Raw genomic sequence first — 23785 nt, 5'->3', positions numbered from 1 at the left:
GTAGTGGAGGAAATTTAAATGCACATTACTAAGTGAAAATACCAATAAGAAAAGGCTACATATTGTATGATTCCAACTGTGTAACATTCTGGAAAAAGCAAAACTGTGGAAACAGTAACAAGATCAGTGTTTGCTATCAGTTGGGGGAGAGGTGGGGTAGAGAGAGATAAATAAGCAGAGCACAGAGGATGTTAGACCCTGAAAATACTCAGTATGATATTCTAACGGTGGATACATATCATATACATTTGTCCAAACTTGTGGACTGTATAACACCAAGAGTGAATTCCAATGCAAACTATAGACTTTGAGTGGTGATGATGTGTTAATGTAGATTCATCAGTTGTAGCAAATGTACCACTCCAGTGGGAGACACAGAAAATGGGGAGTTTCTGCATATATGGGAACAGTGGATAATATGGGAACTTTGTTTTTTCTATTCAACTTTTCTGTGAACCTAAAACTGCTCTAAAAGATGAAGTCTATTAAAAATATAAATGTAAACACCTCTAAAATAAGAGTCAGACTTAGGATTCATCAGCTTCACTACTTATTAGCTATGTAAATTTGAGCAGACTATTGAACTTCTTCTAATATTCAAAATAAGAATTGTAAAAATTACATCACAGAATTTTGGAGATGACATTTTTGAAACCCTACATGGTGAATGCATTATTTTTTTATCCATCAATAAAATTAGTTTGCACAATATATCTACTTTTGTAGCACTTATCTACATCTTTCTTTTAATAATGTGTATTAAAAAACACACCTGTTCTTGGAGAAGTCATTGATCTCAAATTGTTTTGTCTTCTACATTCTATAAAATGATTCAATGACATAAACAGTAAGCATCAAAACACTGGATTCAGGATTCACATTTGCTAAAGGACTTCCTTTCTCCTCTCATAATTGTCTACAAATTGAAGATAATGCTGTAAGGAGAAATATTTTGAAAATCAATTAGATGTTTCAAAGTTATTTAATTCACTCAAAAGACACCTTATAAATATAAGAAATAATTTTCTGAATTTTTAGTTTGAATTTGAAATCCTTTGATACTGTTTATTTCATTTATTATTAATAATTTAATCTCATTCACAAGATTATGATATGAGAAATCAAGCAACAAATAACATGTTTTATACTAAAGCTTTATATAATGCTAACAGTTTAGAGAAAATGCCTTTTTATCACATTGTACAGCTGCTTTTCTATTCAATTTTCTATTAATTAAAGTAGAGTTACTTATGTAAACATGATACTAAGAGTGAAAAGGAATGTCTAACATAATAAATTCAAAAGTTTAATTAATTCTGGCTATTTAGTATCAACCTGCTTTTAACTGCCTGAAGAAAATTACATTTTTTACATTTTATTAAGTCTTCTTTTTACTAATTAGCTTTGAAGAACCATAAAAATGATTTCAGTTGATAGTCTATTTCCTTGACATAAACTTGTTGATTACAATTTTGAAGTACTCAAATAAGTTCTCAAATACACATATTGTGCATTGTTTCTGTCTCATCATTAGTTGAACTCTTCCTTGTAGCAGAAATCCATAATTTTTATTCTTGCCATCAGAAAAAATGACACTTCACATATCGAAGGCAATACTAGGTCTTGTATGAAAAGAAAAAAAAAATAAAAACAGAGGCACTTTCTAAGATCCTTAATGAGGAATAGTTAGCCCTCCCTCCTGGACTTAACAGACATTTTCCTGCCAGTTAAGGATTTCTTAACTCTATTCGTCTCTGACTCTGTAATGACAATTTACTTATTTTAATCTTTTCTGCCTTAACATAATGTTAAATTTACTTTCTACTCTTTTGCTGTTGCATTTATTTGCATTCTATTAACCAAACCAGTAGGTCTCAAGCCAGAGGACATATTAGAATCAACTAGAAGCTTTAAAAGAAATAATTGATGCTTGTTCCAAGACAAGTTGAATTCTGGATAATTTGAGTGTGGCTCAGGCATCTGCATCTCATAAAATTACTTCTTGTAATTCTATGATCACAAACGGATTAGAAGAAATGCTCACGATATTGGTACAATTATTTAGTCTGAAATATTATTTTTCACACTATAACATTTTAATTATATGTAGAGTCACTGTATAAAAGAACTTTGATAACCACGGTTTAGCCAAAAAGAAAGTTTTGAGAGGAAATGCAGAAAAGTTTAGCTACATAAGAGAAACATATAAAGTATATACTATATGGAAGTATTTTTAATTAAAGCTGTTTAAAAATTAACCAATTTGGATTATTTTTCTGTGAATAATTTATCAGGATACATATTTATAATTTCTGCAAGTGTGTCATTTTTCTTTATATTTTGAAACAAACTTTAGTGTGATCTTATTTACCAATATCACTATATTGCATGAAATTAACAAGAAATAAACCATCACCAGAAATCTCAGAATTATATACATATGAATAATAATTGATAAGATTACAGATCTATTTAAAACACAGTTGAAATCCTTAATAGGCAAGCTGTGAGGTAATATTAGCTTCTCTGTTTTTGCATCAATCAAAATTGTCATTAATCTTCAACATCTATTTTCTCATATAAATTCAATAACTGTGGATCTAGGATTTCCCACACCCATCAGTAAAACAACAAAAAGGGCAGGGAAAAATCTGATTTTTTAAAAATGAGTGCTGTTCTTGCCACCTCCTGAACTTTCTTACCTGCATGGATATATGTCTTCTCTGTTCATGTTAATTCTAATTGAGCATATTGTGATTAAAACCTATTTTTAAGCTAAAGCCAACATATTTCAATATATACATCATTTTGGAATTTCTAATTTACATCTCTTTTATTGTCACCCATGTCTCAGCTTCAGCTGCCTGAAATCTGGTTTAACTTAGATTTTACAATTAAGTATTTAGTGAGTACCATATGCTATGCCTTGTACTGGGAGTGGGAAGATATCATTAATACCTACCTAGATAATACCATGACTTTGAAAAAAAAAAAAGGGTGCTTTAACACAAGATTTTATTTATTTCAACAATTCTTTAAAATATTTTTCATACGTTAGTAAAAGCTCCAGATTTCATGGGCTTGATAATAAAAAACTGAATTTATTTTAAACTTGCAAAGTTTTGTTACAACCTTGTCACTGCTTTTAGTGACATATGACAAGATAATTATGATCAATGCATCAGCAGAGAGAAAACAAAGTTTAAATAGACTGCTTCTTTAATCAAAATCAAATGTTACTTCTATTGACTGGATTTTCAAAAAAAATAGAATAAGTGAAGATGTAAATTAAATCTAATGCTCTTAATTTGGAAATATAATGCAAAAGTGAGTTTGAAACTACAAGAAAATCTTATTATACCACTTATATCCCTCATAATAAGTCATCAGCACTGAGGAGATAATAAACATGGTACCTAACATTTATTAAGCTTATTATGTACCAGGTATTTTGTTCAGGACTTCCCTTATTTAAATACTATGAAATAATATGTTATCAATGTTATTCTATGCCTACTTTAGAGAGAAGTGTTTTGAGGTTTAGAAGGAAAAGATGAATAAATTGACTAAAGTTAGTAGGTTGCAAATTGAGGATTTAAATTTAAGCAATATAATTCTAAAGGCAGATATTAACCATTATCAGTACTTCCTTAATCATTCTTAACTAATATTTATTTACTTTGGCTCATATTTTCTCAGTGAATCTAGAAATCTTGTTTAGCTGAAAACTGTATTATTTTAGGTGAAAAAGTGAAATCAGAAGATGAGAAAAACATATTACATGGAAAGCTAACTTCAATAACTTTCTCCTTTATCGGGTATCAAGTTAATCCTGACATGGTGTCTGATTTTCTAGAGAGTCTACAAAGAGGATTTTCCTTTCATATCTAACGCCATTGACCTGCTTTGTTGTTTTGCTTTTTTCCTCCTCAGCAGCTTCGTAGTCATGTGGAGAGAAAACCATACTAAAGATTAGTATTACATTCCCAAGCCTGACCTTAGTTCCAAAATAAGAGATGGCCTTAAGTTGGGGGGAAAAAAAATAGAGTGACAGTGGCTTTACAAGTTTGGGAACTCTTCCATTAAATTCTATGAAGAAATTGTGTCAATGAAAAGAGGAAGAAAATAAAACCTATAAATAGAGATAAATACATACATAGCAGGGGCTCTTCATAAGAGCAGGCCCTCAAAATTGTATAGCCTTGGTAAATGTAAGAAAACTATTAATTTTACATTGTATATAGTATTCATTTTCCATAAAATCCATCTACTTTATATCTGACAAAACCACTGTATTAGATTCTTTAACAAGACAAAAATAAACATTTATCAATAGATGTTCATTGGAAAAAAAATGAGTTTGAAAGACGGGAAAGGTTTAGACTAAATGTCCAAGGGGTCTGTTTTAGTAGAGCTATATCCCCCTAAAACTAGTTATTTCTCTATAAAACCGTGGACTGGAGACTTGATGACCTATATAAAATGCTATTTAAAGCCAAATTGTCTCCAACAATAAACGACTAGCTTGTATCAGACCAGCCCTCTCAGAGTGAACAGCAATAAAGTCTCAATAAAATGTAAAACCAACCAACCAAACAACAACAAAAAAGCTGTTTGAAAGTGTCTGGGTAAAACAACATAGTCAGAAATGGATAGGCTAAAATCCTGGGGAGAAGGGAAGCACATTAAGGTGAACATTTACCTCTCATGTCCCCTCAGGACAAATCCCAATATCCTGTGCTAGGGATTGAGGCCAATCAGAGTGTTTAGGGTTTACTGGGCTGCAGAGACAGAGTTTAAGGCACACAGATGTGTCTGGAATAACCAACATATACTATAGAAAAGAGATAACAGGTCAACCCACTGTTCTGTCTGCCATCATTTGTCAAGGTGACTGTCAACTCTCAAGCATTCTGTGACCTAAGAAAAAATCAGAAAGGAGTGGGCAAAGTGCCAAGGGTCTGAGTGGAAATTCCTATATCTACAAATGTGAAACAACATGAGATTAGCGTTCAGAGCCTGAAAAAGAGATATCTATGAAGCAGCCCAGTTTTTCAGTTGACACCCCTTTAGGGCTAGGCCTCAGGACTAATCACAAACCATAAAAAGAACATTATTGATAAAATCTGAAATCCAGCCTTGATTACATTAAGATGACTGGCCAGTAATCTTGCTTTATGAGAAAATTAAGTTCTTTCTGGAAGAATATACCATCATTTAAAGGTTAATTTCTCATACAGAATATTTGAAATTCAAAAACATATAACCACACATAGAAAATAGGATTAAATGATCAAAATAGAAGAAATAAGTAGAAAAATAAATAAAAATATAGGCGATCCAGATAGTGGAGTTATTAGACTCCAATGGTTTAAAATGACCATGATTGATATATTCAAGCAAACAGAAAAGATGGAAAACTTAGTGATAACTGGAATCTATAGAAGTGAATCAAATGGATTTTTCTCACACTGAAAAGTATGATACAAATAATTAAATACATTATAAATAACAGAATAGACACAAGAGAAAAGAGAATTGGGGAAGTGGAAGAGGTATGAAAACATTATCAGCTTGAAATACAGAAAGTAGTAATAAGAAGATGAAAAATATAAATAGGACACAGTGACATAGAAAATAAGGTGAAATTCTCTAACAGACTTATGCAAATTAGAGTCACAGAATGAAAATCAAAGGAGGATGCAGCAATTCTATTGAAATAGCGATTGGGTTTTAAAAACAGACTTCAATAATATAAGCAAAGGAATGTGTATATATATATATATATACACATATATATATACACATATATATATGTATTATATATGTATATGAATGAATGACTGGTCACTTTGCTGTACCACAAAAATTGGTACAACATTGTAAATCAACTATACTCTAATAAAAAATTAAAAAAAAAACAGATTTCAAGCCAAATAAATAGTTAAGAAACATTACAAATTTCAAGCAGTGTAAATTCAAAGAAATAATCATTTAAAGTATCACATAGTCAAAACTGCTCAAAATAGCTAGGGTTAAAAGGCAAGTTATTTTCAAAAGAGGAAAATAAGAACAAAAACTGACTTTCTGATAAAAATTATGGAAGCCACAAGAAATGGTAATTTTGAACTGCTAAAAGAAAACTCATGGCCCACCCATAATCTTAGCCCCAGGGAAAATATTTTCTTTATAAAAAAGAAGCAAAATAAAGAGGTTTTCAGAAAGAGAAAGAATATAGCTTGCCAGTAAACAGTAATAAAAATAATACTAAATAAATTTTATCAGATCAAAGGAAAATAATCTCATTGGCAAGAATGAAAATAACAATTGAAAGGTATTAGATTAAATATAAATGAATATGTTTGTTTAGAGCATTAATAATAACTTCTTATGGGCTGTCAACTATATATGGAATTAAAATACATTGGACCCTTGAACAATACAAGGGTTAGGGGTTCCAGCCCTTCTTGTGGTTAATATCTGTAAATAATTTATAGTTGGCCTTCTGCATATGCAGTTCCTCCATATCCTTGTTTCCACAACCACAATTGCACCAACCATAGATATTGTAGTATTGTAATATTTACCACTGGAAAAAAAAAATCTATGGATAAATAGTCCACCCAGTTCAAATCCATGTTGTTCAAGGTGCAACTGTATTTCACATACACACGAACACACACATGCACACACACACATCCCCAGCACAAAAGCCAAGATTGTGGTAAGTGGACCTAAACTTTGTAAGATCATGGTATTGATTAGGAAGTGGTAGAATTATTTATTAATAAACTATAATAATTAATAACTATTATAAGTAACCTCAGCAATAATATTAAAATAGCATATAGCTAGTAATAGAAACAATATTTAAGTTTTGCTCTGATTAGTCTAATTTAGGAGTATTCTCTGTATCAGTTATCTTCTTCATTATCATCCAATTATCGTTAAACTAAATATCATAGTCTGGTCTCTGTTTATGTTGTCAGGCTTAAAAGAAGAGGTAGAGTGACAGAAGTAGCAATGGGATGTCCCCTCTCTGACATTCAGGTGCTAGTAGCATCCAACTGTATCCAGAAGTAGAATAAGTTCTGTCCCTTAGAAAAGCAATCTGATGTTCAGAAGCAGTAGGTAGACAAGTAGAATATATAATTTTTTTTTTCCTGAGACAACACCTGGAGAGTTCTCAGAAATATTAGGAGGTCTCTCTGTCATTCAGCCATTTATTTCTTCATTCAATAAATATTTATTTGAATGCTTATGTAAGAGGGACTATTTTATGATCTATAGGTTTTGCAATGAATAATGTCTCAGGAAGGATATAGGGGTCAAAAATAAAAGGATGATCAAATAAATATGTAAATGTCTGTTAGTCATAATTGTTAGAACAATAGAACAGGGTGAGGAAACTGCATGATGAACCAGCCCTGGGAGAGCTGTTCTTTTGGTTGAGGTAGTTGGGACAGCCTCTCTGATAAAGGTGACACTCCTGCAGAGGCCCAAGTCAAATGAGATTTCTAGTTATAGGGATGTCTGGGAACAGAGTTTCCCAGGCAAAAAGGAAACATCAAGGACTTGATAAAGCTATATTTGCTGTGTTTGCGGAGAGAGCACATGACAGTAATGGATGAACACAATGTGTTTGTGGGGAGTAGGGAGGGGTAAGATAAATGGGAAAGAAGGAGCCAGAACAGGCTGGGGCTTATACTCTAAATGAGATGGTCAGCCATTGGAGGGTTTTCTATATATTTGGACAGCTGTTGTTTGAACAATGGATTGTGGAGGGAGTAACAGTGGGGTGGGGGGTGATGAGATCCATTTTAGAAACTGCTACAGTCCAGGCAAGACTCAGAGTGCAGCAGTAAAGATAATCAGAGGTAGTTAGACTTTCCAAAGATAGATAGTTTAAAAATTTGATTAATGAAGTATACAGAAGATTAGATATGAGTGGAAAAGAAATATGGAAAAATAACAACAAGATTTTTGTCTTCAGGATTAGTAAGATTAGTTGGGGAGCAGATGAAAGGGAAAATTACAAATTCTTTTTTGGATGTATTAAGTTTGAGACAAATATTAAATGTTATACATTATTCAGTACTTAAGTACTGATTTACTTCTCCATGACTAATACTTTCCTGGGTATTGGGAGTAGAGCATGTTATAGAGGAGGTAAGTTCTCCCTTAGCAAGTCTTCTAGGCAGAGAGACCTATAAAAATATAAGTAAATGGCATATAAGTAAACAGGACAAAGTCAGAATTGCAATTGATGCAAAAGACATCTATAAGGTGATTAACTCAGTCTAGTGAGAATGAGTTACCTTATTTAACTTACTTTTTACTACTGGTTGTTAGCATTTTCTTTTATTTTAACAATGGTCATGTAAAAAGAAAAACCTGTAATTAAAAAAAATTTGTAGCTTCATTTCAATAATTATATGTTATGCTTTTATCTCTTTCTTATCAGGGAATTATTATTATAGTTAATTTTTTGGTTTTTATTTCAATCTTTTTTTTTTTAGTTTTTTTCTTATTAACCACATTGATCCAAAGTGTAGAAGACAATTTATATACATTCACAAAAGCTACAGTTCCATCACATCCATGAGATTTCTGATCTTGATGAGATAATGACATGTATAGATTTGGTAAAAGGAAGTTCACTTGATAAAAGTAAAACCATAGCAAACAGAAATATATACTACCCTCTGGGCAAACTTCTTTCTTATTATATGTAAAATAGAGGCACAAAAATGTTTGTTTTTTGGGAAAAATAAACTGTTATTTGAGACACATGATATGTTCCAGAAAATATGTCTTAAGCAGTCAGCATAGTTTCTAACTGATGCAGCAATATTTTTCATATCAAATGATAAACATTGTAGTTCAGCTTTCTCTTTTGAAATTTTTGTGATAATTCATAAATACAGACACTTAACCTGTGTATATTTATGGTTTTAATCATATATTTTTTAACCTTGCAACATTATATAACTCACAAATACTATGGATCTTAAACTGATAAAAGGGTAAGAATATTACTCTTTGCCTGAGGAAACAGAAAGGCAATGTCAGGATCCACTGCCAATGTAGACGTTGTCATCATTTAAGATTATAAATTGGAAAGCAGGTTTTCAAATGGAAAACCTACTTATTTTTACCTCTCTCTCTTGACATCTTACTGCACAAAAGAATAAATGTTTTAGAGAGCATATAATGCCTCTTACATACATCTAGACTTGCTTTCACCAAGTTAAACTGGGGGCCCTCAGGCATGCTGGAATTTAAAAATAAATTTGAATTTAAAATTAACATTTCCTTTCTCCTGCATAAGTAAGGACTATGGGACTGGACAGGGTTAGAGGAGATGAAAGGAGGCATGAGGTCATCATGATGCTGCTCTTTCTTTTCTCATCATTCTGCTAACCAGTCTCTATACCCATAAATAGGATTTTTTATAAACATATTAAGCAAATATGTGGTCATAATGCAAAAGAAGCAACATATACAGAGCAGTTATATTTTTAAAAAGAGAGAATACTAGAGATAATGAAACAGTTCTGACAGCCAACTAAGGTCTTTGGTGTTTACTAATAACTTCTCTGAAATAAGAAAGTGGCAACCCAGTTTGCATGAAGGAAGCATTGGGTTACTCAGTGAAAGTAATCCAGTGTTGCATGGGGTTAGGGTGGCAGAATAGAAGGACTGGAACTCAACTTCTCTCCTAAAAACAAAATTTACAACCAAATGCTGAGCAATCTTCAACCAAATGGACCAGAAACTTTCTAAAAGATATCATACACAAGAAGACAAAGAGGAGGCCACATCAACAGGTAGGAGGGGTGATCACACAATATAAGCAACCCCATACCTCCCAGGTGGGAAGCCCCACAGACTGAAAAGTAAATGTATCACAGAGACTCACCTATAGGTGTGAGAGTTCTGAGCCCCACATCAAACTCCCACACGTGGGGATCTGGCACTGGAAGATAGAGCCCCCAGAGCATGTGCCATTGAAGGCTGGTGGGGCTTGTGTGCAGTTGCTCCATGGGACTGGGGGCGGGGGTGGAAACCCCATTTTTGGAAGGTGCTCACAGACTTTTGTGTGCACTGAGTCCCAGGGAAAAGTAGGGTCTCCATAGGAATCTGGGTGAGACCTAGCTGTGGTTCTTGGAGGACCTCCTGGGAAAGCAGGGGTATATATGGCTTGTTGTGAGGAAAGGACATTGGAAGCAAAGCTCTTGGGAATCTTCATCACTCTGCCTTTCTCCAGAGGTGGCCATTTTGAGAAAATCTGGCCTGCTCATCAGCACTGAGAAGCCCCATGCCAAACAACAATCCAGGTGGGATCATAACCTTGCCCATCAGTAAACAAGCTGCCTAAGGCCCCCCCCCAGGCACACAGCTGCCTCTCATCTCACCCAGAGATATAGCCCCAGCCACTAGAGCGATAGGAATCAGCTCCACCTACCAATGGGCAGGCATCAGCCCCTCCCATCAGGAAGCCTACAGCAAGCCCCTGTACCAACTTCAGCCACAAGGGAGGCAGACACAGAAGTAAGAGAGGCTACAACTCTATTATGTGTAAAAAGGTCACCACACCAAAAACCTGTAAAAATGAAAAGACAGAGAACTATAGCTCAGATAAGAGGGAAAGAAAAAAAAAAACAAAACAAAACAGAAAAACAGCTAAGTGATCAGGAGATTCTCAGCCTCCAGGAAAAAGACTTTAGACTGCTGATGCTGAAAATGATGCAAGACATTGGAAATAAACTGGAGGCAAAGATGGATAACATACAGGAAATAGTAAAGAGATGCAAGATATAAAACATAAGCAAGAAGAGATGTAAAATACAATAACTGAAGTAAAAAATTCACTAGAAACAGCCAACATCAAGATACAGGAGGCAGAAGAACAAATAAGTGAGGTGAAGGACAGATTAGTGAAAATAACGGATGTGGAAAAGAAAAGAGAGAACAGATTGAAAAGAAATGAAGAGAGTCTCAGAGAACTCTGGGACAATGTTAAATGCACCAACATCCATATTATAGGGGTGCCAGAAGGAGAAGAGAAAGAGAAAGAAAAAGTATTTGACAAGACAATACCCAAAAACTTCCCTAACATGGGAAAGTAACCACTCACTCAAATCCACGAAGCACAACGAGTACCATACAAAATAAACCCAAGGAGGAATACACTGAGACACATATTAATCAAACTGACCAAAATTAAAGACAAAGAGAAAATATTGAAAGCAGCTAGGGAAAAGAAACAAATAACATACAAGGGAACCCTGATAAGGTTATTGGCAGATTTTTCTGCAGAAACTCCATAGATCAGAAGGGAATGGCATGATATACTTAATGTGATGAAAGGAAAAAACCTCCAACCAAGATTAATTTACACAGCAAGACATTCATTCAGATTTGAAATAGAAATCAAAAACTTCACAGATAAGCAAAAGCTAAGAGAATTTAGCGCCACGAAAACAGCTTTACAACAAATACTAAAGGAACTTCTCTAGGCAGAAAAGAAAACCCCGTAACCAGAAACAAAAATACCAAAAATGACAAGGCTCACCAGTAGAGGTATATATATATATATATATATTGTAAAGATGCGAAATCATCTACACACAATTATGCCACTAAAATCAGAAATCGTGAGAAGAGGTGGGTACAAATGCAGGACACTGGAGATGCACTTGCAGTTAAGAGACCAACAACTTCAAACAATCTCGTATGTATATATAGACTCATATCAAAACTTCAGAATAACTGCAAACCAAAAATCTACAATTGATAAACAAACAAGAAAAATCAACCAAATACAATAAAGATAGTCATCAAACCAAAAGAGGAGAGAACAAGAGAAGAAGGGAAGAAAAAAGAGCCATAAAACAAATCCAAAGCAATTAATGAAATGGCAATAAGAACATACATATCAAGAATTACCTTAAATACTAATGGACTAAATGCCCCAACCAAAAGACATAGACTGGCTGAATGGATACAAAAAGAAGATCCATATATATATATATATGCTGTATTCAAGAGACCTATTTCACATCTAGGGACACATACAAATTGAAAGTGAGAGGATGGAAGAAAATATTCCATGCAAATGGGAATCAAAAGAAAGCTGGAGTAGCAATACTCATATCAGACAAAATAAACTTTAAAATGAAGAATATTTTAAGGGACAAAGAAGGTCATTACCTAATGATCAAAGGATTAATCCAAGAAGAAGATATAACAATTTTAAATATCTACACACCCAACATAGGTTCACCACAATATATAAGGCAACTGCTAACAACCTTAAAAGGACAAATCAACAATAACACAGTAATAGTGGGGGACTTTAACACCCCACTTATAGCAATGGACAGATCATCCAGACAGAAAATCAGTAAGGAAACACAGGCCCTGAATAAAGCATTAGACAAGATGGACTTAGTAGATATTTATAGGATATTCCAACCAAAAGCAACAGAATACATATTTTTCTCAAGTGCACAAGGAACATTTTCTAAGCTTGATCACATCCTGGGCTACAAATCCAACCTCGGTAACTTTAAGAAAATTGAAATCATATCAAGCATCTTTTCCAACCACAGGCTATATGACTGGAAATTAACAACAAGAGAAAACTGCAAAAAACACAAACACATGGAGACTAAACAACATGATACTAAACAACCAATGGATCACTGAAGAAATAAATGAGAAAATTAAAAAATACCTAGAAGGAAATGACAACAAATACACAACACTCCAAAACCCATGGGATGCAGAAAAAGCAGTTCTAAGAGGAAAGTTTATAGCAATGCAGGCCCACCTCAAGAAACAAGAAAAAGCTCAAATAAGCAAGCTAAATTTACATCTAAGGCAGCTAGAGAGAAGAACAGACAAGACCTAAAGTTAGCAGAAGGAAATAAATCATAAAGATCAGAGCAGAAATCAATGAAATAGAAACGAAGAAAACCATAGAAAAGATCAATGAAACGAAAAGTCAGTTCTTTGAAAAGATCAATAACATTGATAAACTTTAAGCAGACTTATCAAGAAAAAAGGAGAGAGGACTCAAATCAATAAAATTGGAAATGAAAAAGGAGAAGTAACAACAGACATCGCAGAAATACAAAGGATCATAAGAGACTACTACATGCAACTACAAACCAATAAAATGAAAACCTAGAAGAAATGGACAAATTCTTAGAAAAGTATAATCTTCCAAGACTAAACCAAGAAGAAACAGAAAAGATGAACAGACCAATTACAAGTACTGAAATTGAAACTATGATTAAAAAACTTCCAACAAACAAAAGTCCGGGACCAGACGGCTTCACAGGTGAATTCTATTAATCATTTAGAGAAGAGCTAACACCTATCCTTCTGAAACTATTCCAAAAAATTGCACAGGAAGGAACACTCCCAAACACATTCTATGAGGTCATCATCACTCTGATACCAAAACCAGACAAAAATAGCACAAAAAAAGAAAATTACAGGCCAATTTCACTGATGAACATAGATGCAAAAATCCTCAATAAAGAACAAGCAAACTGAATCCAACAATACATTAAAAGAATTTTACAACATGATCAAGTGGGATTTATCCCAGGGATGGAAGGATTCTTCAATATCCACAAATCCATCAGTGTGATACACCACATTAATAAATCGAAGAATAAAAACCATATGATCCTCTCAATAGATGCAGAAAAAACGTTTGACAAAATCCAACACCCACTTCTGATAAAAACCCTTCAGAAAGTGGGCATAGGTGGAAACTACCTCAACGTAATAAAGGCCATATATGACAAACCCAGAGCTAACATCATTCTCCATGGTGAAAAGCTAGCTGAAAGAATTCCCACTGAGATCAGGAACAAGACAAGGATGTTTGCTCTTGCCACTAGTATTCAGCATAGTTTTGGAAGTCCTAGCCATGGCAATCGGAGAATTAAAAGAAATAAAAGGAATCCAAACTGGAAAGGAATAAGTGAAACTATCACTATTTGCAGATGACATGATACTATACCTAGAGAATCCTAAAGACTCTACCAGAAAACTATAAGAACTCATCGATGAATTTGGCAAAGTTGCAGGATACAAAATTAATACACAGAAATCAACTGCATTTCTATATATTAGCAATGAAATATCAGGAAGAGAAATTAGGGAAGCAATACTGTTTAGCATCACGTCAAAATATAAAATACCTAGGAGTAAACCTACCTAAAGAGACAAAAGACCTGTACTCTGAAAACTATGACACAGATGTAAGAAATCAAAGATGACACAAATAGATGAAAAGACTTTCCGTGCTCTTGGATTGGAAGAGTCAATATTCTCAAAATGACTATACTACCACACAAGGCAATCTACAGATTCAATGCAATCCCTATCAAATTACCAAGGATACTTTTCAAAGAACTCAAAGAAAATATTTTAGTTTGTTTGGAAGCACAAAAGACCCAGAGTAGCCAAAGCCATCCTGAAAAAGAAAAATGGAGCTGGAGGAATCTGGCTTCCCGATTTCAGACTACATTACAAAGCAAAAGTCATCAAAACCATATGGTACTGGCACAAAGACAGAAATATAGATCAGTGGAACAGGATAGAAAGCCCAGAATTAAAACCATGCACCTACAGCCAATCTATGACAAAGGAGGCAAGAATATACAATGGAGAAAAGACAGCTTGTTCAATAAGTGGTGCTGGGAAAACTGGACAGCCACATGTAAAAGAATGAAATTAGAACACTCCCTAACATCATACACAAAAATAGACTCAAAATGGATTAAAGACCTAGATATAAGACTAGACAATATAAAACTCTTAGAGGAGAATGTAGGCCAAACACTCTCTGACTTAAATGACAGAGACAGCTTCTCAGATCCACCTCTTAGAATAATGACAGTAAAAACAAAAATAAACAAATGGGACTTAATTAAACTTAAAAGTTTCTGCATAGCAAAGGAAACCCTAAACAAAATGAAAAGGCAACCCACAGAATGTTAGAAAATCTTTGCAAATGAATCAAGTGACAAGGTATTAATGTCCAAAATTTATAAACACCTTCTGCAGGTCCATACCAAAAAAACAAAACAACCCCATCAAAACATGGGCAGAAGATCTAAACAGATAATTGTCCAAAGAAGACATATGGATGGCCAAAAAAACACATGAAAACATGTTCAACACCACTCATTATTAGAGAGATGCAAATCAAAACCACTCTGAGGTACCACCTTACACCTGCCAGAATGGCCATCATCAAAAAGTTTACAAACAATAAGTGCTGGAGAGGGTGTGGAGAAAAAGGAACCCTACTACACTGTTGGTGAGATTGTAAATTGATGCAACCACTGTGGAAAACAGTATGAAGACTCCTCAGGAAACTAAACATTGAACTACCATTTGATCCAGCAAATCCCACTCCTGGGCATCTATCCAGAGAAAACCATGACTTGAAAAGACACATGTACTCCAATGTTCATTGCAACACTATTTACAATAGCCAAGGCATGGAAACAACCTAAATGTCCATCAACAGAGGACTGTATCAAAAAGATGTGGCACATATACACAATGGAATATTACTCAGCCATTAAAAAGAATGAAATACCAGCATTTTTAGCAACATGGATGGACCTAGAAATTATCATGCAACGTGAAGTCAGTCAGACAGTGAGACACCAACATCAAATGCTTTCACTGACATGTGGAATCTGAAGAAAGGACAGAATGAACTTGGCAGAACAGATACTGACTCAGACTTTGTAAATCTTATGGTTTCCAAAGGAGACAGTTTGGGGGGTGGGGGATGCACTGAGGGTTTGGGATGGAAATGCTGTAAAATTTGGTTGTGATGATCATTGCACAACTATAAATGTAATAAATTTATCAAGTAATTAAAAAAAAAGAAAGTAATCCAGTGTCACCAAAGATTTCCAGATCCTGTGATAAGAGCACCTCATCATTCCTTAGTGAGGAAATGAGGTTGCCATGATAAGTTATGGATTTTATTTTATAGATCACTGTATACAATTGTATCTATAATATTATATATATTATTCTTAATTTCAGTTATAGTTTTAATCATTCTCAAACTTTGTCATATCTATAAAGTATCAAGGAATCTTTCAGATATTATTATAAATGCATACAATTGATTAAATATACATGACTGTTCTATAAATATTGTGGAATCTATTGTAAAGCAGATATATTATGGAATCTTTGACCAAAGAATAAGAAGGAGTGACTCTCTTCTTGACAGGCTCAGAAGTAATTAATTGATTCTTTTCCTAATGCACTGACCAATGACTCATAAATTCATGAGAAAATATTAGTCAGATGCTTTCTACTTAAAACAATATTAACTAATAAATATTTATCTTATGCACTGAACTTTAGTCCTTTTAAAATAGTTTTCATTCCTATTCTTGTGGCCACTTATACAAATTTTCTTTGAGGATTGTTACTCTGGTAACCCAAGTTATACTTCAGCATCAACTGCAGGGACTGATGGCCAGTACTTTTCAAAGGTGTGCTACCATACCAAGTAAAAAGTGTCCATTACAGAACACTGCTTTTATGAAGCTTATTCGTTCTATTTCTGCCTTAGACCAACTCTTATTGATTCCAATATTAGTCTACTCTTTATAATCATTTTAATTATAAATATTCCATGTGCCATTATGATTATATACAATCATGTCTCATTCTTTATGTTTCCATGCACCCATTTAGCATTAGCATTTTGCATCATTACAAACTAATCAGTTTGATTAATTTTCCATACGTTTCCTCAGAAAACAAATGCCACAAGCTCTGTTACTCTCTAAATATTGTATCTTTATAGATTCAGTAATTATTGTAAAACACCATGGGAGGTACCTCTGTACCCAAGTTCAATACAGCCATAACTTACAGTTCCTTTCTTAGAAGAGGATTTTCTAGATAATGAAGTAATAAATCTGATACTGTAGAATAAATGACACCAGGTCATTTTTAGTGATTTCACCAAAGTAAATTATTTGATGTTTTTGACATATTATATATATATATATATAATTTTATGTATTTATACTTATATGTAATAATTTTATATATAATTTCATATAATTTTAAATGTATATGCATATGTATATATAACAATATATATTTGGTTTATGCATATACACAAACATATAAGCATATATTATATATATTTTAAAATTTCCCTATAAAGGCATATGAAATTATGTTAGATTATTCCTATTTCTTATATTTTTGTTTTAAAATTACCTTATACTCTTCTAATTATATTTTCTATTAAGGCTAATGCAATGAAATTTTAATCTAGTCAGAAGGTCCTTTCCCACCTTCTCTTTCCTCTATCAAGATATTTAAGGCATTGATATTGTCCTTTACTTTTTTCCTCAAAAGTAACATAACTCTACCACTATGTTTTATATGAAATATGTTTTTCTTGAAATTCCTTGACCTAATCATTGAAGATTGGGTTTTGCAGAGAATTGATTCTTTTCTGGCACAATTGACCACAAAATGAAATTCGTTAAGCTAATATCACATAGCTTCTTATAGATTTCTTACCTTTGGTCATGTATCGTATAAGTTTCTAGAAAGATGAAATATTTGTATATGAACATCACTATTGACAATTAAATCTAAATACCTTGTATTGGGGAAATATTTAAATTGAAAAGAAACATTGTAGCCTTAACATAAAAAGTAAAATTGCAGATTAAATATAATCTGATGGATACATATACATTTATCTTAAACGTACTCTTCTTTCCACTCTAACATCGCTTGATAATAAAATTTTTAAATTTTTAATATCTTTACTCATTTTCACTTTTGTGCCCTTTTCATTGCATTTGGAATTATTTCTTCAATTTTCTAAAAGCCAATTTGTTCTCTCCCCTGAACAATCTCCTATTTTTACCTCATTTTTCTGTCTTTTCTCTCAATATTGAGGATGATACTCCTATTTCATCCTCCTCCTGGTTTGTATTTTCTTTACTAGCTATATACTCTTTAATTTTATCACCCTTATTGGACCTTATTTCTCCATTTTTTAGAAAATTTCAGTGAAAGTCGGTTGCTCACAAATACAAAGTAGGTATTTTCTCATTTTCTTTTTAAAAAATTTTATTATTGTTGATTTATAGTGTTGTGTCAATTTCTGCTGTACAGCACAGTGACCCAGTCATATATATATATATATGTATATATGTATATATATATGTGTGTGTGTGTGTGTATATATATACATTCTTTTAATCATATTATCTTCCATCATGTTCTGTCACAAGAGATTTGTATAGTTCCCTGTGCTATACAGCAGGATCTCATAGCTTAACCATTCTAAATGTCATAGTTTGCATATACTATTATAATATTAACTAATATTAGCTAATACTCTCAGTCCCACTCCCATCCCTTTCCCCTTGGCAACTGCAAGTCTGTTCTCCATGTGTGTGAGTCTGTTTCTATGCTGTATATAGGTTCATTTGTGCCACATTTTATATTCCACATATAAGAGATATTGTATAGTATTTTTTTTCTCTTTCTGATTTCACTTAGTATGAGAATCTCTAGTTGCATCCATCTTGCTGCAAATTGCATTATTTCATTCTTTTTTATGGCTCAATAGTATTCCATTGTGTATATGTACCACATTTTCTTAATCCATTCATCTGCTGATGAACATTTAGGTTGTTTCCATGTCTTGGCTATCAGTGAGTAGTGCTGCAATGAACACAGTGGTGCATGTATCTTTTGCAATGGAAGTTTTGTCTGGATATATGCCCAGGAGTGAGATTCCTACATCATATGGTAGCTCTACATTTAGTTTTCTGAGCAATCCCCAAACTGTTTTCCATAGTGATTGTACCAATTTACATTCCTACTAACAGTGGAGGAGGATACCCCTTTGCTCCACAACCTCTTCAGCATTTGTTATTTGTAGACTTATTAATGATGGCCATTCTGACCTGTGTGTGGTATCTCCTTATAATTTTGATTTCCATTCATTTCTCTAATAATTAGGGGTGTTGAGCATTTTTTTAACGTGCCTGCTGGCTATCCATATGTCTTCGTTGAGGAAATATCTATTTAGGTCTTCTACCCATATCAGTCATTTTCAATCATACTTCTTATTTTATGATGTTTACTTTTAGTCCTCTCCCTTCCTAGTCATAGTCTAAGCAACTATATTCTCTTTTTATTTACTCAAGTTTCCAGTACTGGCTAAGGTGACCATATAATTTACCTCTTGAGTTGGAACACTTTTATGAGTGAAGAAAAACACTATTAAAAATTATATAAATGTAGCTGGGTTTAATTAGATCTGTCCCAGACAAATGAGAATGTGTGGTCATATTACATATGGAAGACTATAAAGTCAAGAGTTGTCTTGCTTTATCTCATTTGTGTTCACTTATACCAATAGCTATAAAAAATTATCACTTCTGATATATGTAGGGGGAAAAAAAGCCTTTAAGCCTGAAGAAAGTAGATACTGTTCTTATTTTCCTTTCTCCACATCACCAGGTTTAGAATCAGAAATTTGCTGGGATGGAGTTCCCATCGTGGCACAGTGGTTAACGAATCTGACTAGGAACCATGAGGTTGCGGGTTCGGTCCCTGCCCTTGCTCAGTGGGTTAACGATCTGGCATTGCCGTGAGCTGTGGTGTAGGTTGCAGACGCGGCTCGGATTCCGCGTTGCTGTGGCTCTGGTGTAGGCTGGCGGCTACAGCTCCAATTAGACCCCTAGCCTGGGAACCTCCATATGCTGCGGGAGCGGCCCAAAGAAATAGCAAAAAGACAAAAAAAAAAAAAAAAAAGAAAGAAATTTGCTGGGCAAGAATAGGAAAATTAGGGAGAGCTAGAGGTAAAAAGATCATGATATCATAGAAGGTTAATAGTAAATCTTCCATTGTTCCCCAAAATAGGGAATCACAGCCAATAGATGTAGTATAATGGAGCCTTGAACCAGATATAGTCATAGATCTAGAACAGAAAGTTATGAGCATAAGAGAATTGCAGCTATACACGTCAAGCTTAATTGAACTTTAGGCAATGTCTAACTAAAAAAAAAAAAAAAAGAGGTCAGCGTCAGCTTCGCATAAAAAGAACTACAATGCACCAATTCAAGTAAGATAATAGGAAATAAAAGAGGTTTGATTGCTAAAACTGAAGCAAAAGGCAGCAATGTTGTTCCAGAATCACCTGATCATTAAATAATAAAAAATTGTCCATTAATATTGGGAACTCAATAGCAAGCTACCAAAATATTTACTTGAAATCACAACTCAAACAACAAAAATGGAGCATAGGCTGGAATGAGTTTGAGTCTGTATGTGATGACTTAAACATGGAAAACATCTGCAAGGGCTTTGAACCAGGCATAACTTTACAGTGAGGTTGACCACTAGAAGTACTAATTTCCTGTCATAACAGGAGTTCCTGGGGGCTTTGATAAAGGTTATTTTTTAAAGATTTTTAGAGCAGTTTTCTAGGTTTACAATAAAATTGAGAGGAAGGTACAGAGATTTCCCAAACACCCCCTGTTCAAAAATTTGCATAGCCTCCCCAGTTATCAATATCATTCACCAGAATGTTACTTTTTTTTTTTCCACGAAGCTCAACCTACATTGACACATCATAATCATCCAAAGTCTATAGTTTGCCTAATGTTTCACTTTTGATGTATATTCTGTGGGTTTGGATAAAAATATAATGACACATAATCATCAGTATAATATCATATAGAGTATTTTCACTTCTTAAAAATCCTCTGTGCAAAGCCCTATTCATATCTCCCCCCATTTCCACTTCTAGAAACCACTGCCTTTTTCATTGTCTTCATAGTTTTGCCTTTTCTTTAATGTTGCTTAGACTTATAATATGATTCAGATTGGCTTTTTCACTTAGTAATATGCATTTAAGTTTCCTCCATGTCTTTTCATGGCTTGATAACTCATTTGTTTTTATCACTAAATAATATTCCATTGTCTGAGTGCACTACAGCTTATCTATTTATGTACCTATTCACTTACTAAAGAACATCTTTGTTGCTTCCAAGTTTTGGCAATTGTGAATAAAGCCTCAATAAAAATCTGTGTGCAAGTTTTTGTGTGGACATGTTTTTGACACCTTTAAATAGATGCCAAGGAGTATGATTGTTTAATGCTATGATAAAAGTGTGTTAATTTTTAAAGAATCTTCCCAACTGCCTTCCAAAATGGTTATATCATTTTACACTCCCATTAGCAATGAATGAGAGTTTCTCTTGCTTCACATTCTCAGCATTTGGTATTTCAGGACTCTGGATCTTGGCCATTCTAACTGATGTGAAGTGATATCTCACTGTTATCTTAATTTACATTTTCCTGATGATATATATAGGGAGCATCTTTTCATATGCATATATTTTTGGTGACGTGTCTGTCTAGGTCTTTGGCCCATTTTTTTAATTAGGATTTTTTTTCTTATTGTTGAATTTTGAGAGTTCATTGTATATTTTAGATACTATCAGCTCTGTCTTTTGCAAATATTTTCTCTCAGCCTATGACTTGTCTTCTAATTCTCTTGTTATTTTCTTTTACAGAGGAAAAGTTCTTAATTTTAATCAAGTCTAGATTAACAATCAATTTCTTCCATAAATTATGTCTTTGGTATTGTACCTAAAAAGACATCATGAATTTTTAAGTCATCTAGGTTTTTTTTGATGTTGTCTTCTAGGAGTTTTAAAGTTTTATATTTCATATTTGGCTTATTACTCATTTGAGTTAATTTTTGGGAAAGTTGTAAGTTCTGTGCTTAGGCTCTTTTTTTTTTTTTCAGTGAATGTCTACTTGTTGATTCAGCACCATTTGTGGACATGACTGTCATTACTCCAATGTATTGTCAATACATTGTCAAATATTAGTTGACTATATCAAATAATGTCATGTATTACATGTCATTAATGTCAATACATTGTCACATACATGTCACTACATTGTCAAATACATGTCAATACATTGTCAAATATTAGTTGACTATATTTATGGAGTTCTATTTCTGCATTCTTTATTCTTTGATCTTTTTGTCTACCCTTTCACTAAAACATCACTGTCTTGATTACTATAGATTTAAAGTGAGTGTTGAATTTGGGTAGTGTCAGTCCTTCAGTTTTGTTATTCTCCTCTGGTATTGTGTCGGCTGTCCTGTGTCTTTGACTCTCCATATAAATCTTAGAAGCTGTTTGTCAATATACATAAAATAACATGCTAGGATTTCGATTGGTATTGCATTGGATCTATGGATCAACTTGTGAAGAGCTTACTTCTTGACTATATTGAGTCTTCCCATATATGAACATGGAATATATTTCCATGTTTTTAGTTTTTAAATTTTATTTATCAGAGTTTTTTTAAATATAGATGTTTTACATATTTTGTTAGATTTATATTTAATATTATATTTTGGGGGATGCTAACATAAATGATATTGTATATTCAATATACAATTCAAACAAATTCAACTTGTTTATATGGTTGATGCATAGGAAAAGAAAGCTATTTTTTAAATTATCTTTTTTTTTTTTTTTTTTTTTTTTTGCTTTTTAGGGCCATATCCATGGCATATGGAGGTTCCCAGGCTAGGGGTCAAATTGGAACTACAGCTTCTGGCCTATGCCACAGCCACAGCAATGCGGGATCCAAGCCACCTCTGTAACCTATACCATGGCTCACAGCAATGCCGGATCTTTAACCCACTGAGCAAGGGATGGAACCTGCGTCCTAATGGATACTGGTCAGGTTTGTTAACTTCTGAGATAATATGAGAACTTCTGCAGTCAGATTCTTAACCCACTGCACCACAGCAGGAACACCAAGGGTATTTAGAGTTGAGTCATAAAAAGATTTTAATTTTTATCTTTCAATAAAGCCTGTATAATGGTATCATTATTTAGATCAGGCTAAGATTTGGGTAACCTACCCTGTTTCTCTGTTTATTGTTATTTACATTTTAACTGCTGACTCACATTTAATTTTGCTTGATGTGAATTTAAATTTAATTTGCCTAATGCCAATCTATTGCAGTATAGCAGATTTTATTTTAAATTTCTCTCTCTCTTACACACACACACCTAAAGTATCTAAATTAATGAGCAATTCATGATAAGGAATAACAATAAATCTAAAAAGAATAAGCAGTTAATTTATTTAATATTTATTTTAATCACGTTATTAAACTAGATTTTAATGATATCTGTTGTATTTGCTGTTTAAAATATGCATATATTTGTAAAATAAGAGGTTTTATTGTTCTGTGAAAAAGCAAATATTAACTTTGAAAGAGTTGACCCTTGAACAATTTGGAGGTTTGGAATACTGACTGCTCTATAAAATCAAAAATCCACATATAACTTGACTCTCCAAAAATTTAACTTCTAATAGCCTACTGTTGACCAGAAGTCTTACCAATAGCATAAAGAGTGGATTAACACATATTCTGTATGTTATATGCATTACATACTGTATTTTTACAATAAAGAAACTAGAGAAAAGAAACTATTACTAATAAAATCATAAAATACATTTATAGTATTGAACTGTACTTATTAATGCCATAGGTTCAATCATCAGTTTACAATGTTTACATCTATCTGTCAATCCCTACATCAATATTGTTTTATGAGATACAAAACATTGTAGATGGTATACATATTACTAACACTAGGCATCAAAAAAAGATAATGTGAAAAGAAATTTG

The sequence above is a fragment of the Sus scrofa genome, chromosome 15 (assembly GCF_054392235.1).
Source record: "Sus scrofa isolate SSC_HxYL_T2T_F1_AM1 chromosome 15, Sscrofa_HxYL_maternal_Yorkshire_Landrace_v2.0, whole genome shotgun sequence".
Classification (NCBI taxonomy): domain Eukaryota; kingdom Metazoa; phylum Chordata; class Mammalia; order Artiodactyla; family Suidae; genus Sus; species Sus scrofa.
Note: the sequence above shows the minus strand (reverse complement) of the source record.